The 19037-nt window shown below is 39.8% G+C and overlaps 1 pseudogene; it reads left to right on the top strand.

Annotated features, from left to right (window-relative positions):
- The first annotated feature begins 14155 nt into the window (after positions 1 to 14155).
- On the top strand, positions 14156 to 15885 carry LOC136122036 (uncharacterized; annotated as a pseudogene).
- The last annotated feature ends 3152 nt before the right edge of the window (positions 15886 to 19037 follow it).

Consider the following 19037-nt stretch of genomic DNA (forward strand, 5'->3'; position numbering starts at 1 on the left):
GTGAATTTCAACATAGTCCTTGCCTAAATCGGAACACTACCAATTATGAGCCTCCTAATTTTACCATGCACACCAAGGACTCATGACTTAGTTTAAAAAAAAACAAAATGCACATCTAATAAGACCCCCCCCCCCCGCCCCGCTTCAAGGTACCCATTTCCTTGTTTCATGTCTTTCTTTCAGACTCTCATGGACAGTAAGAAAGATCTCAGGGTCCAGATCAAACTCCCCAAGTGTGCCATCCCCTGAGTGCTCTACCACTTCAGAGCCATGTGACTTTGGGGACATTGCTAACTGTCTCTGAACCTTAGTTTCTCTTCTGCCCTCCAGGATTGTTATGAGAGTTAAATGGATAAAATGATACTTTGAAAGTGTTTCTCAAACTTCCATGATGATAAAAATCACCTGGGGGCACTTGTTAAAACCAAAAGTTTCCCAGGCTCATCCTCTGAGGCCTCGGCACCTACGGATTCAGTGGGGGCGACCAGCACCCTCCCCCCCAGGAGATTCTTATCATCTGGGAAACACAGTTTGGAGGCACCTGGCTTATAATAGTTTCTTTTCTGTCATACTCTGTGCACTATATGTTGTATTGGGGAGTCAAGAAAACCAAAGGAAAAGTAGACTGAAGATACAGAACCAAACAAGTCATCACAGCATGTCTGGCAAATTTTTTCAACACCTCCAGTAAAGAGGAGTTCACCATCTTATAGAGAAAGCAGTTTTCTCCACAGTTGAACAGTTGCATTGGTTCAAAAGACAAATCTCTTATTGTGTTGGAATCTGTTTCTTTTGAAGTTCTGTCTGTTGTTCTTGCCTGCTATTTGGAGCAACATGGAACAAGTCTACTTACTCGTTCATTCGACAGACTTTTTAAACATTAGAAGAGGTCTCTTATCTCCTCTTGATCTTCTCTTTCCAAGCTAAATATACCAAGTTCCTTCATCCATTATTGGTCATAGAACATGGTTTCTATAGTTCTCACAGCCTTAGTCACCCTCCTTTGGATCCAACTTGAGACCACCAATTTTCCTCTTCATATGTGTTTTGTGACAGAATTGGATTGAATGCTATAAATTTCTGAGTAGCACAGAATATAGACAAAACATATTTCTATAAAAAATGCTCAAAATAGATTATCTGAAAAGAATGATGCACTTAAGTTAAAAGAAAGGTTTCTAATGCCAGTTTGCCAGTTCATTGACTTCCTGCATGACCTTATATGAGTCATCTAGCATATCCAGACGCTGGATGACTATCTCTGAAACTGGGATAGCGATCTTCCTCTGTCTACCCGTTCACCTCCTAGGATTGTTCAGAGGATAAAATATAAAAGAAAGCAGTCTGAATAATTATGTGCTACTTTTATGACCAAATCAACATAGCTATGAAGCTATGTTAAAAATAATAGTTATTTAAATGTTAAGATATATTTTAAGGGCTTCCCTGGTGACACAGTGGTTGAGAGTCCGCCTGCCGATGCAGGGGACGCAGGTTTGTGCCCCGGTCTGGGAAGATCCCACGTGCCGCGAAGCAGCTGGGCCCGTGAGCCATGGCCGCTGAGCCGGCACGTCCAGAGCCTGTGCTCCGCAACGGGAGAGGCCACAACAGTACCGCAAAAAAATATATATTTTAAAATAAAAAAAAGAAAATGGCTTGTTACCTGAAAATTCCATATAAAATAAAAGTTATTAGGCTTTTAAAGTTTTTTTCTCTTGCTTTTATAGAAAAACATGTCACACATAGGCTCATATCAAGCTCATGTCAATTTAATAAAAATCCCTGATTTTTTTTTAACATAGATTTTTGCCAAGCCAGGTTACCTTGAGTTTGCAAACTAGAATTTTGAACTTTAAAAAAAAACAAAAAACCTTTCATGCTTCCAGAATGAGGGTCAATAGCCAGGAGACTGGACTACTAAAAAATCTTAGCGACTCACCTGTTAGGTCTGAAGAGAGAATTGGACACCACCCTCACCTCTCTTGAGTTTATTGGAATTCTTTTCAGGGAGGAAAGTGCAGCTGCAGGAGTGTTTTATTCCTCAATTCATTTCAGAGATTTTATTATCAGTACTTTCCTCTTCTTCTTTTTCTTCTGGTGTTTAGAGTAAATGAGAAGTAGGTCTCTCTCTGTCACAAAAGATTGGGGCTTAGATTCATGGGAGAAATAACCTCATTATAAATATAAAAATCAGCCTTGCTGATGTTTTCAAATAATATTTAATTATACAAGGACATGTTCTTTTGTCTAATGGTGAGAGTAAATAGAAAAATAAAGAACACTGGATGGAAATAAACCAAAATATAAAAACGATTAGTTCTAGTCAGTGAGACTAAAGGTGTTTTCTTCTCTTTACACTTCCCTGTATTTTCTAAATTTTCTACAATATTCATGTATTACTTTTGTAATCAGAAACATGTTAGCAAGAAAATGAAAGAAAGCAAAGTTCTTTAACTATGCTGCTGGTGAAAAGTTGATGTTTGTATTAGAAACACAGTTTCATGAATACATTTTTTACTAGCACCAACTCCTGAAGGTGGGAAAAGGACCTTCTTTTATTCTTCTTCCCATTTCATTTCATCTGACATGTAGGAGCCTCTATTAATGATAGATTTCAATGAGGGAAAGGCACCTGGGGCAACAATCAAGGGAGATTGAATTACACTGTGACAAAATCTTTAGAAATACTTTTCTGTTTGTGCCAGCAAACAGACTGCAACAGGTGTAAATTCTTTTTCTTTTTTAAAGTAATTTTCAAGCAGACTTTTTATACATTGGGATACACATTGATTATTTTTAAAAATCGAGCTTATTTTTAAATAGTATTAAGATTCTCACTTCCACATTAATTTCTGGTCTTTTATCTAAATTTAGGAAGTCAGGGCAGTGGTACCTGACCACTAGACTGAAAGCTCTATGAAAGTAGGAATGATGTTTGTCTGTCAGTTCTTAATTCATCTCTGGATCTCACCTCAGCATCTGGCATAAGGCCTAACGTTTAGTAAGTACCAATAGAACAGGGTAGAAACAAGCCCTTAAGCCAGCTGACCAGGATACAGAATAGAGCTCCTTTCCCTTCTCCCTAGGGAAGGATGCCTGAATAAAGGACAGAGAAACCCTAAGAGACTTGGGCAAAAAGGGACTGAGTAGACTCTGTCAGAATATGGACAAACTGGGGAGGAGTTGGTAGAGGCAGGTTAGGGAATCCGGCTGGAATCTCCTCCACATTGTTACTGAACTGTGGAAGCTTTGTGCTTGCTCTTTGGCTTATTGCTTTTTTTTTTTTTTTTTTTTTTTTTTTTTTTGGGAAAGGGATGGGGTGGATTACAGATAGCTGTAAATTCACTCTGAAATGTTTGAGAAAGGGTTAGGACAGGGCCTGGGCTGACAAAGTGACAAATATCAGAGTCAGTAGGCCCCATTTCCGCCAGAAATAGAGACAGGGACTTTGGCATATACTGGATTACCAGAACAGGTGAGCAAAGCAAGGAGGGGCCAGGCCTTGGGAACAAGAGGCTCAGTGTGACTTCAGATAAACTCCTTTGTTATTGGACTTAAACTCTGTTAGGAATGACCTTTGGGTTTGGGATGTGGGGAAGGGCAAATGGGAATCAAGTAACTAAAGCTCTTGGGACATTTAGTCTGGAGAGACTGAGAAAAGAGGTGGATGGTGTGGGGTGGGTGCTCAGAGGCCTTGGCTGCCTGACCTGAAACAATAAAGCAGGGAAGATCCTTCGAAGGCAAGCTAGAGAAGACAACTCAGTAACCACCACGTACCCGCAGTTTGCTGACATGCATGTAACTTGTGTTCCAAAATTCCTCTCCATGTAGTAAAGCTGCAGAGATTTTTGCATCTTAAATTACGGGCTGGAATGCGTGAGGATCCAGATGACTCACTAGGAAAGACAGCATGAGGGAGATCTGCCTTCCCAAAGCTAGGGTTTCAAGAGAAAAAACACTTTTGTCCCTTGGTGGCAACAGAGGAGCAAGAGTTTCTAATTGAGTTGCGCGATAATACACGCTAAATTAAACAGGGTTTAGGGAGTCAGCACCTTGACCTAAGTGGTGACTTGTGGTGGGAATTTTAAGTGAGAACCTTGAGAGGAATAATGCATTGGGGCCGCTGAACCTCTCATATCTGGACAATCTGGACAGCTCCATATTAAGGCTAGATGTGGTTTCCAAGGGATTATTTATCCCTAGAGAGATTTGGACACAGCATTGCTAAATTAACCTATTCAAGGTTCCATCCTGTGCATCGGGAATCCTTTTGAGCTAAAGTTACCAAATAGCCAATTTGCTAGTCCAGTCAATTCTGCGCTAGTCAGGTCAGTTCTTTGAAATCCAAGTCCTCTGGTCTGTACCGTTGCCCTTCCTGGGGCCTGCTGTAAATCTGTCAACCTCCTTCTAGTTGATCCTACCCACTCTTTCTAGATTAACTTAACAAAAACACTGCTTCCATCATGTTTTTCTCCTGTGCAGTAAACTTTGGTGCAGTAAACCCATGGAGCATTGGGTCTCAAGATGTGGCTCTTGAATCAGCAACATCAGCATTACGTGGTAAGTTGTGAGAAATGTACAATTTGGTGGCCCCATCTCAGTTCTACGAATTAGAAACTCTGGTAGTGGGGTCCACTGGTGTGTTTTAATAAACACTGATGCATGCTGGAGTTTGCCATTGAAGACAGCCTGGCATTCACAGCACTCCTTCCTCTTCAGTCTTCTGATGCTTGCCTCTTGTATTTGGTGTTCCTTGATCCTGCCTTGTATTATGGTTTTTTTGTTAGTGTGATCTGATTTCAAATTCAGAATTGTAAACTCCTTGGGGTCCTGGTCTGTGCGTTTTCTGGATTTACTAACTTGTGAAATCATAAAACTGGAAAGGACCTGGAAAAATACTATCCAGCGTCTTCATTTTGCAAACCTTTGAACAGTACCGTGTGCATAGTGGACATTCAATTAACAATTGCTAAATGAAATAACATGTCCTCAGGGGTCACAGGGGTGAATTAAGACTGCTGAGACCTCAGTGTCATTGCCTTAATTTAGATGGTCCCTTCTGGCACCCTCTAAGGGTTTGTGAATGCCTGGGGAAAGCCTTGGATGCCTTTGCCAGCCTTTCCCCCATGGTCCTTTGCAGGGACTCTGTAATTTGCTTGCTGAATACAAGGCAACGTGGTGTTTTGAGATAAAAATGGCAGAGCAGTTGAATTAAGAAGAAAATCAAAACAAAAACAAAATTGGTGTTGTTTTCTTATTGCTGCTTTGAGACTCGGCATGAAGTATGAATCTGTCATAACCAAGAAATAATATCTTGCCCGAGTATCTAAGGCATAAATAAAAATTAATTGCAGCACACAGCTGTTAATTATCAGGCTTTGGCGCATTCCAGGAGCAGTTGTTCATGAACACCTATTTAGATAAAGATCCCTTGCTCGTTAGGACATGCTGACATCAACTATGGAGACATTTGCCAGTTGTTGATTGGTTGCATCTGCATAGTCTAGAGGTCCAGGCTGCCGGTGGTCACGGCACTTGTAAGGGATACTCTTTCTCCATTTCACAAACGTTCACATCTAAAAGAGGAGATTCTTGACTTCGAAGGATGGCTTTGTGGCGATTCTTCTTCTAAATGAATTGGGCCATGGGTGTGACAGACATTTGTGTGTGTTAGTCACTTTGTGGCAGGCAGCAGATCATAGTGGTGTGCTAAATACATAAATAACTTTTATATTGCATTTTTATTATCAGAGTTTAATGCTTTAGGGCCTTGTTAGAATCTGTTTCTCTCAAAAGAATGGCCAAGACCTGAAAAATCTCTTTACTGTTCTTTAGAAGGAGGACAAAGACAAAAAAAGCCTTTGTGTCTCAGAGATGAGAAGAAATTCAAAAGGTACTTCATTCTTATAGGTTAAGTTCACATACTAATGAAAAGGAGGGAAAATAGGAAAAGAGATGCTTTTTCATTTTCTGTGGGCAGGGCAGCTGTACCAAATTTAAAAAGCCTATCATTTCACTCTAGGTCAAGTTCTTTAAGACAAACTCACATGGACTTTCCTAATTTTTGTTTTGTGGTTGTCGTACTGGGATTTGGTTTAAAGTGCTGCTACTTGGTGTTTAGAAAGTTTCAGGGTAATTATACTGATTGTAATCTCCGAACTGTGGGCCTGGTTTTCCTCATCTGGTTATTGTCAGGTCCTTCCTATTCTCCAGTTTCTGCCGCCCTCCTCTCACCATGACTGAGCCTTCTAAGCTCGCTGTGGCCAGACTTGACCTGGGAGAGGAGGCATTCATGGAACTCTAACCCAGCACTTTTGTTCCGCAGCATTGTTAGTTTGGCTTCTAGTCTGCCTTTGGCTTCTGCCATATTTCTAAAATCATATATGTCTTTTGTTCCTTGGATTCAGTATCTACCTTGTACTTCGGTTCTTGTGCCCAGATTTTTGTCTCATTACCAAGGACTGAGTTCCTGTCTCAGGAATTTGCCAGGTGTGCCCAAGTCCTCTAAGGACACGTAAGACTCAACCTTACCCTTGCCATTCCTCCCCTTTCTCAGTCACCAGGGTCCAGCCTCTGCACCATAGGCTGACTGAGGCTCCCCTACCACAGATTAGGCAGTACGATGCTGCCTGCCTGAATCCTGGGGTGTTTTTCACTTCTGGATCTCTCGGCACCACGCTGTAATTTTGTATTGAGTGAACTTCTACTGTTTTATGTTTGTCTCCTGATTGCAGTTTCCTGGCTGCATTATCAACTCTTACGGATTGCATATTCTTCAGCTACTTTGTTCTGTCTGCCAGACTGGACATCCTACCAGCACCTGCAGCTGGGCCATCCTCCCTGGTGGCAGGTTTAGTTTCAGGTCCCAGATTCTTCAACTATGACCTGTCCAGGCCGAGCTTAACAAATTCAACAAATGTAAAATATGTCCTTTAAAATGTTTCTGTTTCAAATACTGTAGTTTAATCATTTTTACTCCAATTAGGTTGTTACACTTAAAGAATTATTTCCACACTTTTTTATTATTCTATGTGGATTGTGAAAATGGTTGCCTTTACCTATTTGCAGGTCTTTTAAATAATAAAATGCAAATGAACCTTGCTTTTTATGGACATTCTGGGCAAAATTCTTCCAAGAATAACTTTATATTTAAGAGTGATATGATCTATTGAAATTGTGCCTATTTCTGTCCTGTTGTCCATGGGAGAAACCCTGGGCCTAATTATTATGCTTATCTATTGTCCTCAGTCCTAAACTAAATGTGAAGAGTCATCGAACAGGCAAAAGCAAAGAAAATCTATTTGTGCATGAGTGTGGCTGTGTGTGTGCGCGCCTGTGCGCACGCCTTGAGAGAGTAAACGGTGAGAAAGGGCAGGGCAAAGCAACTCCATTCACTTGACAAATGTATAAAGGATCCCTGTTCATATGATAGTTATCAATTATGTGAATACTTCTGTTGGATCAGGCAGTATGATGGACACTTGAATTACCTCATTAAAGCCCCCTTAATTAGGTACTAATTTTGTTTCCACTTCACATGAGAGAAAACTGAGGTTTAGAGAGGTTAATTAATTTACCTGACTCCACACACAAAATGATTGCTGGATTAGAGATATGCTTCCCTGCAGTGAGGTCCAAATTTGTATCCTCTGGATTATCCTCTGCTTTCCTGTTCTTCACTAAGACGTCTCCAGGTTATTTTTGCATAACTGGGGAAGTAATAGAGAATGTGGGAGGAAAATAACTAACGTTTACTAGTTACAATTTTCCGAGGATTTTTACATACAATATCTGCTTAATCCTCAGAAAAAGTTAAGTGTTATTGTTGTCTCCATTTAAGATGGCAAAACAGAAACATCAGATGACTCCATGTTGTCCTAGGTAGCTGTAGCTTCTTTACCTGACTATCGTTTACTATTCCATTGTGAGACTCTACCACATTATCCTAAGAATGGACGTTTAGATTTTTTCAAACTTTTTGTATTGTAAGTAGTTCCTCTGTGAACATTTATATGCATATTTCTAGTGCACATTTTGCATAGCCTTTTCTTAGGTATATACCTAAGAGTATATATGTTGAAACTGAATACTTAAGACAATAAGTAAAAAAAAAATGCCATGTGTGGAGCAATGATGAGAGTGTGTCATGAACCAGCAATTTTGATTAAATTAATTCTATGCACCTGAGGTCAAAATTGAATTCTGTAAACCTGAGGTCTCACTTTTCTCCCCCAAAACCATCACCTAACTTGGTAACTTACCTAGGGCAACAGAGTGGTGGAGCTGGGACTGACTGCACCTAAGTTCTGTAATTCCTGACAGTTCTCAGGCCTGTCCCACCTTAACACAGGAACATCATTCTCACCATTCTACTTGGGTGGCCTGAGATCTACAAACTTCACAGGAGGATTTTACACCATTGAGTTGCAAGTCTGTTTCTGCAGAAGAGATTTGGTTTTGAGAAATTACTCAAGAGTGTTTATATTGCTTCACCCATGGGCCTGTGTGCTGCTAAGCTTGAAATGAAAAGAATGGCTTCGTGGTTTCGTTTTATGGGGGAACCAAAGCCATAGAATTATGATCCAGTGCATATAACATTGAAGGATAACAATTTAAAGTCCAATAATTCTTTGCTATTTATCTTCACTAGAGGATCTCAAAGAGTTTTATGAGAAATTATAGACTAAGAATTTGGAAGAGTTATGAGCAATTTATAGTTAAAAAAAGGAAGTGCTAAAGTTTTCTGGAATGCTCCAAGGCTGTCATTAGAGAAGGCATGAAGACAGCCCAGGATCATTGACTCTTTGGCTAGGAACCCTGGCAGGACTAGATGTGACCAAACAACTCGGTGATCCTGAATGGCTTCAGCTTGCTTTGTGTGGCAGTGTTCCTTTTCCAGGGGTCCTGCTGCTTGAAGGAGGACTTAGAAGAGCCGGGATGAATTAGTTCCCCAGAACCTTTAAGAAACAGGTGGTGGTTTATATTTAAGAAAAATTGTGGTGGTCATATTAATACAGCTTTTGTAATGTACTCTCTTTCTGGTTAGTATTTCTCCCTCTTCAATTGGAACTTTAAGCACCATAATGATGTGAGCCAGCTGAAGTTTTTAAACAGCGCAAATATAAATGGTTATCCTAAATTATATTAGGGAGAAACTCTACTTGAATTATTTAGGTTAATAAATAAAGACACTACATTAATACAAGCTTAATACATTTTAAGACTAAATATGCAATTCTATAAAACTTTGGTGATTTGTATGCTTTCTGTTGGCTGGCCGTAGGATTTTTAATTGAATTACTACAGAAAATTCAGCACAAAATATTATCAGATTTAACCACCCACTGAGTGTGTTATTTGTTACTGTTTTACTAGGCTAAATCAAAGGTCACACATCTCTTTTTCTGCATTGATTTTCAGCCCAGAGGGGTAAAGTTTTAAAATGAGATGATGAAATTTTAGAAAAGAGCAAGAACTTAATAGAAAGATAATACTCAATTATTTTCCTTAGAAAAATAAAGCTTTCATGACTACTTTATATGTGCATTCCTACCTTTTTAATAGTTCGCTTCTTTGACGTTCACATTCTGAAGCTTGTAACTAGTCTGAGGTTGAAACTGGAAGCAGAGTTGTAGGGGCACAGAGGTGCTCATGGAGAGAAAAGACCTGTTGGCAAACCCAGTATCCACATTTCAAGCATAGTGCCTTCTGGCCATATCCCTCTAAAAGTTCAAAATGTGGGTGGGAAGGCAGCCTGGCTGGAGGATTCAACCCAGCAAATAATCTTTTCAGAGTCTATATGTCCTTATTAGTCATAATAAGTGGTTAGGAGTGGCCCCTCCCTTCTTTAGCTTATTATGAGTCAGTGCGTCTCATTTTACACCTGAGATTATTTAATTCAATGGTTCTCAAAGCACAGTCTCCAGACCAGCAGCATCACCTAGGAACTTGTTGGAAGTATTATGTCCTCATTTGTCCATCCAGACCTACTTAATCAGAACCACTAGGGATGGGGCTCAGCATTCTGTTTTAAAAGCCCTCCATGTAATTTTCATACCTGCTAAAGTTAAAAAACAACTGACTTATGTTGATCAGTGTATGCTTTTTGGTAACCATATCAAAGAGTGACTTTCCCAATGTCTGATTCATAGTAGGCTCTCAATAAATATTACCCTGAAAATGAAAATATACTTAAGTTGTAATGCTACATTCTGTAATGCTTACTATCATATTTTAGTCCCTTTGTAACTGTATACTCAGGAATGAGTAGTTGCCCTCAGATTATTCAGTTTCTTTCCCTTTAAGATTAGCTCTTCGGCCTTTTATTTAATATGAAAGGTTATCTTCAGAGAAAATCGTTGTCCGATGCTTCAGTTATTTAATTCTCTGGAGAGTCACTGAGAAGCAAAGTTGGCTCATGCCAATTATTTCTTTCCCATTTTTAAAGAGGGATAGTCACTTCACTGTCAATAATGATTAGTGAATTTTTGTCTAATCTCTTCTGCAGGACCAGCCAGAAGTTCAGTGGCCACGAATTTGTTGTTTTAGAACTTCTAAGTTGGCTTTGAGTCTGCTTAGACAGCAAATTCATCCAAGGGCTTTAATAGTCTGAGCTTTGCTTCATGTAATATGTGAAATGAGGAAAAATCAATCACAGAGAATTTTGAACTGCAATAGGTTTATGGAGACAAAGGGGTTCATACTGTGACATGTGAATTCATGTGTATTATATACCCAAATAATTTTTGATTTGTGAAATCCAGAGGGATCATGGACTTGAGATTGAGTGACATTCATGTGGTACAAATCTCTTTTGCATCTTGTCAGGCAAATGCCCTCTGGGGGTGGGGTTGAACAGCATCCCTGCATATGAGCACATCTAGCTCTTGTGGAGAGATTCCTCAGGTTGGAGCATCAAAAGGGAGAGTCAGGGCCTGAAATTGTGTATGTGTCCTATGGGAATGAAATAGCAGATTCTGGGTAAAAATTTGCAGTCCAGGGATCACTGAGATTTGGGGGAGGCCCTGCATGAAGCAGGGTGGGGACGTAAGGATGGCCAGGGTGTGCTGACACTCTACCAGGAAGATGAAAAAGTATGGTAGGGGTGGGAGGGAAATGGGCCTGCAGGGACCCAGGGATCTGAATAACTGTAGGGCCTCCCTGGGTAGCATTCCTTGTGATTCTAGGGGGGAAGTGGGTGGGAGAATGCTGCTAGTCTAGAGTTGTGCTGAGTAGTGCTAACCACTCCCTGAGTAGCTCTTTTTTTTTTTTTTTCCTGAGTGAAGCCAGCTACTGACATCACAGGCTCCGGATTGGTAGCTGGATTTACAGCTGAGCCCTGGCCAGCACTGCTCAGTTTTGTACCCCAAACTTCAGTTCGTTCAGAGAGAGGGGAGAATTGAACTGTAGAGCCCAGGCTCTGGGAGGCAGCCTGTAAAGACCTGTATTTTGAAGTCCACAAACACTGAACACCTTCCAGGTGCCAAGAACCTTGGAGACACTAGGGATGAAGTGACAAGCAAGACTTCCTGCCCTCAGGGAGCGCCGAGCCTAGTGAAGGAGACAGATATCTAAACAGGTTATTATAATCCAGTGGGTTGATTTTTGTAGACACAGAATGTTACCTGAATCAACTCAGTTTTTTTCTGCCTGAGGAGGTCAGCTAAGTCTTCTTAGAAGAGGTGATACTGTCACTAGGCCAGGTAGCAAAGAGGGGAAGGGGCACTGCAGGCAAAATGAAGAGTGTCTAAAGAAGTATAGTGCTCTCAGGAAATGGCAAATGTTACGTTTTCACAGTAGCAGAAGATACCTGAGGGTGACTGGTGGACCTGGAGTTGGACAGGTGATGTGGAGTCAGATCACAGAGGACCTGTATCTTTCTGGGGGAATAGGGAGCGGCAGAGCTTTACATAGGAGAGAGACATGATCAGATTTATTTTAGAAAGATTATTCTAGCTCATTTGTGGAGGGTGAATTAGAGGGAGTAGAGCCTTGTCAAAGTATGGTTGAGGCATGGTGAGGGTTTGACTCAGGGCGATTTCAAGGCAGTGGAGAAGTCAAGTTGACTTTTGGACTCTTTGCCCAGCTGACTTCTCTTTTTTAGTTCTATCCTCACCTCTTTGGGGGATGCTCTGGCTGCTGCTTCTATAGTTACTGTCTCCATAGTTGCTTCTGATACAGCAGGTAGATAGAACTTGAGCCTACATTCTCTCATTTATTACATGGAACATTTTTGTCTCTCAGAGATTTTACAAACTTTCCTAAGAGTGTGGAACTAAAGCTAATTACAAAGAATCCTATGTTAATATACTAGTAAATAAATTCTGTCCTTAAATACCATCTTTTGTGATAAGCAGTATTCTTTGGACTTGACATGTAATCTAAGTGGCTTACACCAGATGCATTAATTCATTCATGAAACTTTTATTGACATTTACCATGTGAAGGCACTGTTAGCTTTACTGAAGGGTAACATAAAAAGTCCTGAATGACCTCTTGCAGAATGGACCAACACTGCTTTATTCTTTACAGCTATAATGCAAGGAATTTTCTAAAAGCACTTGGTTCATTCATTCATACGTTTACTCATCCATCCATTAATCCATCAGTCAGCATATATTGGTTGAGTATATGCTTTGTGAAGGCAAAGGAATGAAAGGAGGAACACATTAGGGGTAGAAATAAAAATAGAACAGAATTTGGGTGGAGCTCACAGTTCTCAGAAAGTCCAGAATATAAAAATAACCTGAAGATTCTGGACAACTTACTCTTTAATACTAGGGTCATTTTCATTATTAAAAAGCATCTTGGTTTAGAAAGTGAGGTTTTAGCTCCTTAGATAACCTCTCCTATCTTTGCTTCCATGTTTCTCTGGTAGTTACTTGAAGCTTTTGATCACTGGACTGTGGAACTATGTTCATCAGGCCACAATAATTTCAAGAAATGAATAATGAAAGTATTTTCCATTATCTTTCTATAGGATTTTCTCCTCAGTCAAAAAGGGACCAAATAGTATGCTTTTCTAGGCAGGTGTGATAGAAGATATTCAGTGTACTCCCCCCACTTCCCAACTGATGGATCCGTTTGAAAAGTGACCCAGTTTCAGAATTTAGCTACTAGTTGTTTGTGTAAAGGGTCATAAGAGACCATCTTAGAAATACTACATACCCAGACATATTTTGATCTTTTCCTACTTTAAAGTCCTGCTTTTAATTGAAGAAGGCCTTTCTCTCTCTATAGTCTTCTACTCTTCTATGGAAAGAGCACTTGCTGGGAGTTAGGTGACTTGATTTCTAATCCCAGCTATGCTGCTGACTAGCTGTATGACTTTAGGCCAGGGGTTGGCAGGCTACAGCCTGCTGCCTAATCTGGCCTACCACCTGTTTTTGTAAATAAAATTTTATTGGAACACAGTCATGATTATCTGTTTACGTACTGACTGTGGGTGGTTTCGTGCTATAGCAGAGATGAATATTTGTAACAGGGCCATATGCCCCACAGAGCCTAAAATATTTACTATTAGGTCCTTTATGGAAAAAAGACTCCAAGCTCAGCGTTACGCAGGTCATTATCTTACTTGAGTCTCAGCTTCCCCATCTGTAAACTTTAGGAATTGGATTAGGTTTTTCCCCAGGGCCCATGTCCTTCTTAGCATTCTGTTACTCTACAGCTCTTCCCACAGAAAAGCCTCATCTAATACAATCACTGTACACTGGGATATAAACCTATTCATGTTTTCATTCACTTATTCAATTCATTAGGCACCTGGCAAGTCTCTGTAGAAAACTAACAAGTCTAAGAGACTCCCTGCCCTTGAGAAGCTTATAATCTGGTTAGAGACATAGATACAATGTTCAGAAGTTAAATTATAATAGAAAATAATAAAGGATAACATTCCAAATTTAGTGATTATTATTAAAGGTGTTCAGAAGAGAGAAATCATTATGGGCTGAGATGATTAGGGAAAACCTATATGGGAAAAGTGGAATGTTTTTAAAGAATAGTCATCTCTATGACTCCATAGAATACTGGATTTAGTGTCCCTCTAAGGTAGTAGTTTTCAAATTTTATAGTGCAGGAAAATCACTTAAGTTACTAGGAAAAAATGTAAATTCCTGGAACCCAGCTTTAGATATTCTGAATGTAGGTCTGGGGTATGTCGCAGAAATCTGCTTTTTCAAAAAGTACCCCAGGTGATTCTGATATACATGGAGAATACTGCTCTGGAAACTTGGCAAGTTTCTGCCTAGGAATTTATGCTAGGTTTGGCCGAGTCTTATTAAATCATGGATTTTGTGTGACCAGGAGGAATTCCACTGTCCATGGAGCAATTACTCCAGTGACTTGCTCTCTCCTTTTAGGGAATCTGAGATCTCCCAGGCCAAGAAGAACAACCTGAGGACTCTATTTCTGAAGGCCATTGAACTCCTTTAGATAAGTCCAGAGGGGAAATCTGAGATCAGTACAGCTGTTTGTCTATCATAGCTGAGGGTAAATCATTGGAGTCAGGGAACTAACTACTTCCATTAGCATTTGACTGTTGGTCCTTTTGTTGTGAGCTCCTTGTTTCTGCAAAGATGGCTGGGGTCAGCATAGTGGGTCAAAAAAAACCCCTAGATGAGAGAGGTTGGGAATCTCCAGTCTGCATCCCAAACCATGTCGCTGATGACTTGAGCATATCACCAGATACTCAAGATACAGAGGATAGATTCTACCTATGGGAGAATGACCTTCTGAAGAGAAGTTTGGAATTATCATCAGAGCCATTGGAGGGACATCTGGAAGTCATGTGGGTGATGTTTCACAAGATCCTGTCAGGCCTCCAGTCCAGAAGAGAAAGCTAGATCCACTTCCAAAAAAACATAGACATCTTAGAAAGGTCATAAGGACAAAGAGAATGAAAAAGAGCAAGAGGAAGTAGAAAGTGGAGACCCACTGCCCTGGCATTCTTCCAACGCCTTTGTTACCACCACAAAGTGAAGAAGATGAGGTGGTAGATAAAAAGCTGACCCTACTCAGTGCCAAGGAAAGTGATCCTGACCTTCCCAAAGAGGTAGGGATGAGGCATGGGGTAGAAAAATTCTGGGCTTGCCACACACACACCAAGCATATACCCAAACGTATAATGGCTCGATACTCTAAAAATGTACCTCTTTCCCAAATAACAATTCTAAGCGGTTCCAGGATGGAGGCTGAAGGAAGAGGACGTGGGTACCCCAAAGCCATTCAGTGATCCAGGCTGATTGGTGCCTCTGCCAACCTCAGCATGCAGTTTCCATGGAGGATCCTGGGTTACTCCAGAAGGGAAAATAATGACAGCTCTTCACCCGGGGTGGGAGGAGCTGGGGATAAGGAACTTGAGAAACAAACTAGGATCCTTGGGCCCAGATAGAGTATGAAAGAACTGGTTCCGAAGGTCAGGTTCTTTCTGTATAGTGCGTTTGCATTGAGGGCTTTTAAACTTTTTCTTCTACTTGCAGGACAGATTACAGAGTCAGCAGGATCAAGGTACCTGTATGATGCATCAGGAATGTCAGATCCAGCCCTGTGAGCTCTCAGTGTCCCAGGAGCTCGGGCCCTCTTCTCCTGCAGTGACATCCTTGGCATCATCACCACTCTGTCTTGGTCGTTTTTTAAGCTGTGTCTGCCAGACCTTCTCAAGGTCTAGGAAGAGGAAATCTCCTGGAAGAGAGGGCACCAAGCAAGCTGAGACAGGAGGTGATGCTAAGGCTCTGAGACCTGGTCTGCTGAGGGTTCTAGGCAAAAACAAAGTACCGCCTCACTAAAGTCTGTAGCAAGTTGAAATTGATTTAGGTTTCCCTTGTGTTTAGTTTAATAGTTTTCTCTCTGTCGTTGTTCCTGTTAGTTGAGCTCCTGTCTGTCTAAAAGAGCTGCTTTTAAGTTGAGATCCTCAAGCCTAAAGAGGTAGTAAAAGCAAAGTAACTTTGAGGCTTTTAATACCGTGCCCAGGAGTGGGATTGCTTCTTACTTCCTCCCATTAGACTGAAGTAGGATTCACTCTGGAGCAGTGGTTCCCAAATTCATGCATATTTCACTCATGTATTTAGTTGGCTTAATTTTCACTAACTTCCCTGAGGATGGAAGTTGTACAGTTTCATCATTTTGAGTAATGTCTCCTGATATCTATCACCAAGTAGAGATTTCTTATGCCCAGCTCCTCTCATTTTTTCTTTTTAACCTTTAGCTAGAGATTCATTTTGCATTCTTCATTTTCAGTACTTCGTTGAAATTCTGCCACTTTCTACTTGATTTGGCTATGCCAAATCAGCGGTTGGTGGTTATTACTATTCTTTCACATGATGCCACAATTACTCTCCCATCTCTAAGCATTGTTTAATTTTCTTTTTCTTACTTGTTAGTAAGATACCTGGCTTCTGAAGTGTGCCTGCGGTGTTCTCTCTGTATTGAAAACATAGTCACACTAGGTAATGCTCCTTCCTTGTCATTCTTTAGCCAGACTCTCACAGAATCCTGAGTTCTTCTGAGAATCCCAAATACAATAAGTACTTTAAAAAAAAGTTCTAGATCATTTCACTTCCCCCTTGTTCTGGTATGCTAGGTTAATCCTCTTCCCAGGATAGAAAACAAGAGTTTAAATTAATCTTATACCCTCCTAGGAGGAGGGAGTAGGTTTAAGAAGAGTTTGAGAGTTTCTCTGTAACTTTACTTACCTATTGTTATTTCCTACTTGTCCCAGTTTCCCAACTCATATAAGATTAATAAATAAAAGTGGAAATATCAATAAGTGTGTAAAGGATCTGCATAGGAAGGAAGTTGTATATTTTCTTGCTTCCTTAAGACTGACCTTGATGGTTACTATATTGGAATTAGAGAAGATGACCAATATGTTTGTTTTGTTCTTTTCTCTCCTGGAACAGGGCTTTGTACTGTTGAGAGAATGTAGTTGGGAAGGGAATAGAATGAGTTGCAAGAGCAGTGGCAAAGATCCTTAAGACTCCCTTGGAGGTAATTGGTAAAAATTGACCTTGAAGAAGTCTTTTGTGTTATGGTGTGTTGACGATTTCAAAGTAGAATTAGGAATTTTGCTAAATGTCATACACAGTGCCTGGAGTAAAATGGGGCCCATTTCTAAATCAGTCATGCTTTGAAACCTTTATTTTTTTAAAAAAGTCATTGATTTCTTGTTTTATAAAGTATGGAGGTTTAATAGAGTTAATAGACCATTATAAATGGGCTCAAGCTATTACATGAATTTCAGATTATCCAAACTATATTTATGTGCATGTTTTCTCAATTTAATACAGGCAAGGCATAATGTACATAAAGTCTTGAGTCATAGAGCCTATTATTAAAGGCTCAAAGGAAGGTAGATATTAGTGTTGCTATTAATACTTTAGTACTGTTATTGTTTCTTATCATAAGATGTTTCAGGATGAGCTGTTTTATCATAGAAAAACTATCAATTGGAGCCTAGTTTGCCATATCTCCAACCCGTCTCCCATACTGATTTTCACATAAGGTTTATTTACTCCAAATTTAGAGGACAGGTTTCAGATAAGGAAAGATCTGTATAAGCACTTAGTTTTGAAACTCGTTTGCTCATGTGTCTTGACCCCTTGCTTACAAACAGGAGAAAGGGTGTCCACCTCTCTTCTGATGCATTTGTAAATGAGGAAGTGCGTGTTCTCTGGTTTCAGATTTTGTGTTGCTGTCTTTTTTTTTTTAAATAATAAACTTTATTAGAATTTGAGTATCTGTTAATTAGCAGGCAGCTATATAACTTAACTATAAAGCCACTACAATTCAAACATTGTAGCATTACTACATGAATGAGCACATATACAAATTAAACAGAAAAGAATAGCCACAAATAGTTCTAAGTATGTCTGGGACGTTTGATTGTGACAAAGTCAAGGTATAATCTTTAAAATTGATGCCTAGAAAACTGCACACCCATTTAAAACTAAAGTCTGCACCTCACACTACATACCAAAATAAGTAAAACCAGTTGCTCGTGTAAGAAGCTTGCAAGTTGCCACTTTATCCTAACAAGATGCGTCTTTTACAAATGTTTTCTCCCACTCTGTGGCTTGTCTTTTCATTATCTTTTTTTTATTTAACAGGTTTCTTCTTTTATTTATTAAACTTTAATACATATTAGATGAATAAGTTCACACGATTTTCCTTGACAGTGGGTATTATCCTCACGTTATGTAGGATGCAATGGTCGCATTAACCATGACCTTCTTTACCCGAGAACAAATAACCATAGTTAAGAAGCCAAAATTTCTGGCTTTAAAAACATGTATTCTTGTTGTAAAGATAATGGAACATTTTTTTAAACAAACTAAAAAAAAAAAAAAACACTTATAAATCCAAATCTCCATACCCAGCGCCCAGTACAATAATAGCCTTGGTCTGTTGTCTTCCACTCCAGATGCTGGTGTCTAGGTCTTGCTCTTTCCCAGTTGTGGTTTATGTTCCACTGCTACACAGCAGTTTTCTAAGTTTGCAGATGGTGGAAGGCTCAAGGAGGTTTTTTCTCTACAGCTTTATCAGCACTGATGAAATACTGGCAGGGAGAAGAGATGGGAGCTTCAACTCTTTCTATTTTGTAGCTCCAAAGAAAGAAAGTTTAGGGAAAGAGGGGTAATTCACATTTGGAAGGTTAGAGGATAAAAGAAAGTCTATTTTCTTAGATGAAAAAGGGTTGATAGTCATAAATGGTTTCTGCAGGTTCTCATGTTTGTGAAGAGCCTTGTGTATCCACTCACTTCTCCATGCCATCTCCTCATGTACAGTCTTCAAAAAGAGATAAAACTTGCCCACAGTGATCTAGAAGTCAAGGTCCCAAATAAATTCTGACACTGATGGTTCTGACAAGCACCAAACAAAAGGAATTAAGATAGCACAGGTAGCAGACAAATAGCAATAGAAAATGAGTTAGGCAGTGATACAATAATTTCTTGTTGATTTTAGTCCTTTGCTCATAAAGAAAATTAACATAAAGTGTTTATTTTTATTTTTTTACATCTTTATTGGAGTATAATTGCTTT

This window comes from Phocoena phocoena, chromosome 4, assembly GCF_963924675.1.
Source record: "Phocoena phocoena chromosome 4, mPhoPho1.1, whole genome shotgun sequence".
Classification (NCBI taxonomy): Eukaryota; Metazoa; Chordata; class Mammalia; order Artiodactyla; family Phocoenidae; genus Phocoena; species Phocoena phocoena.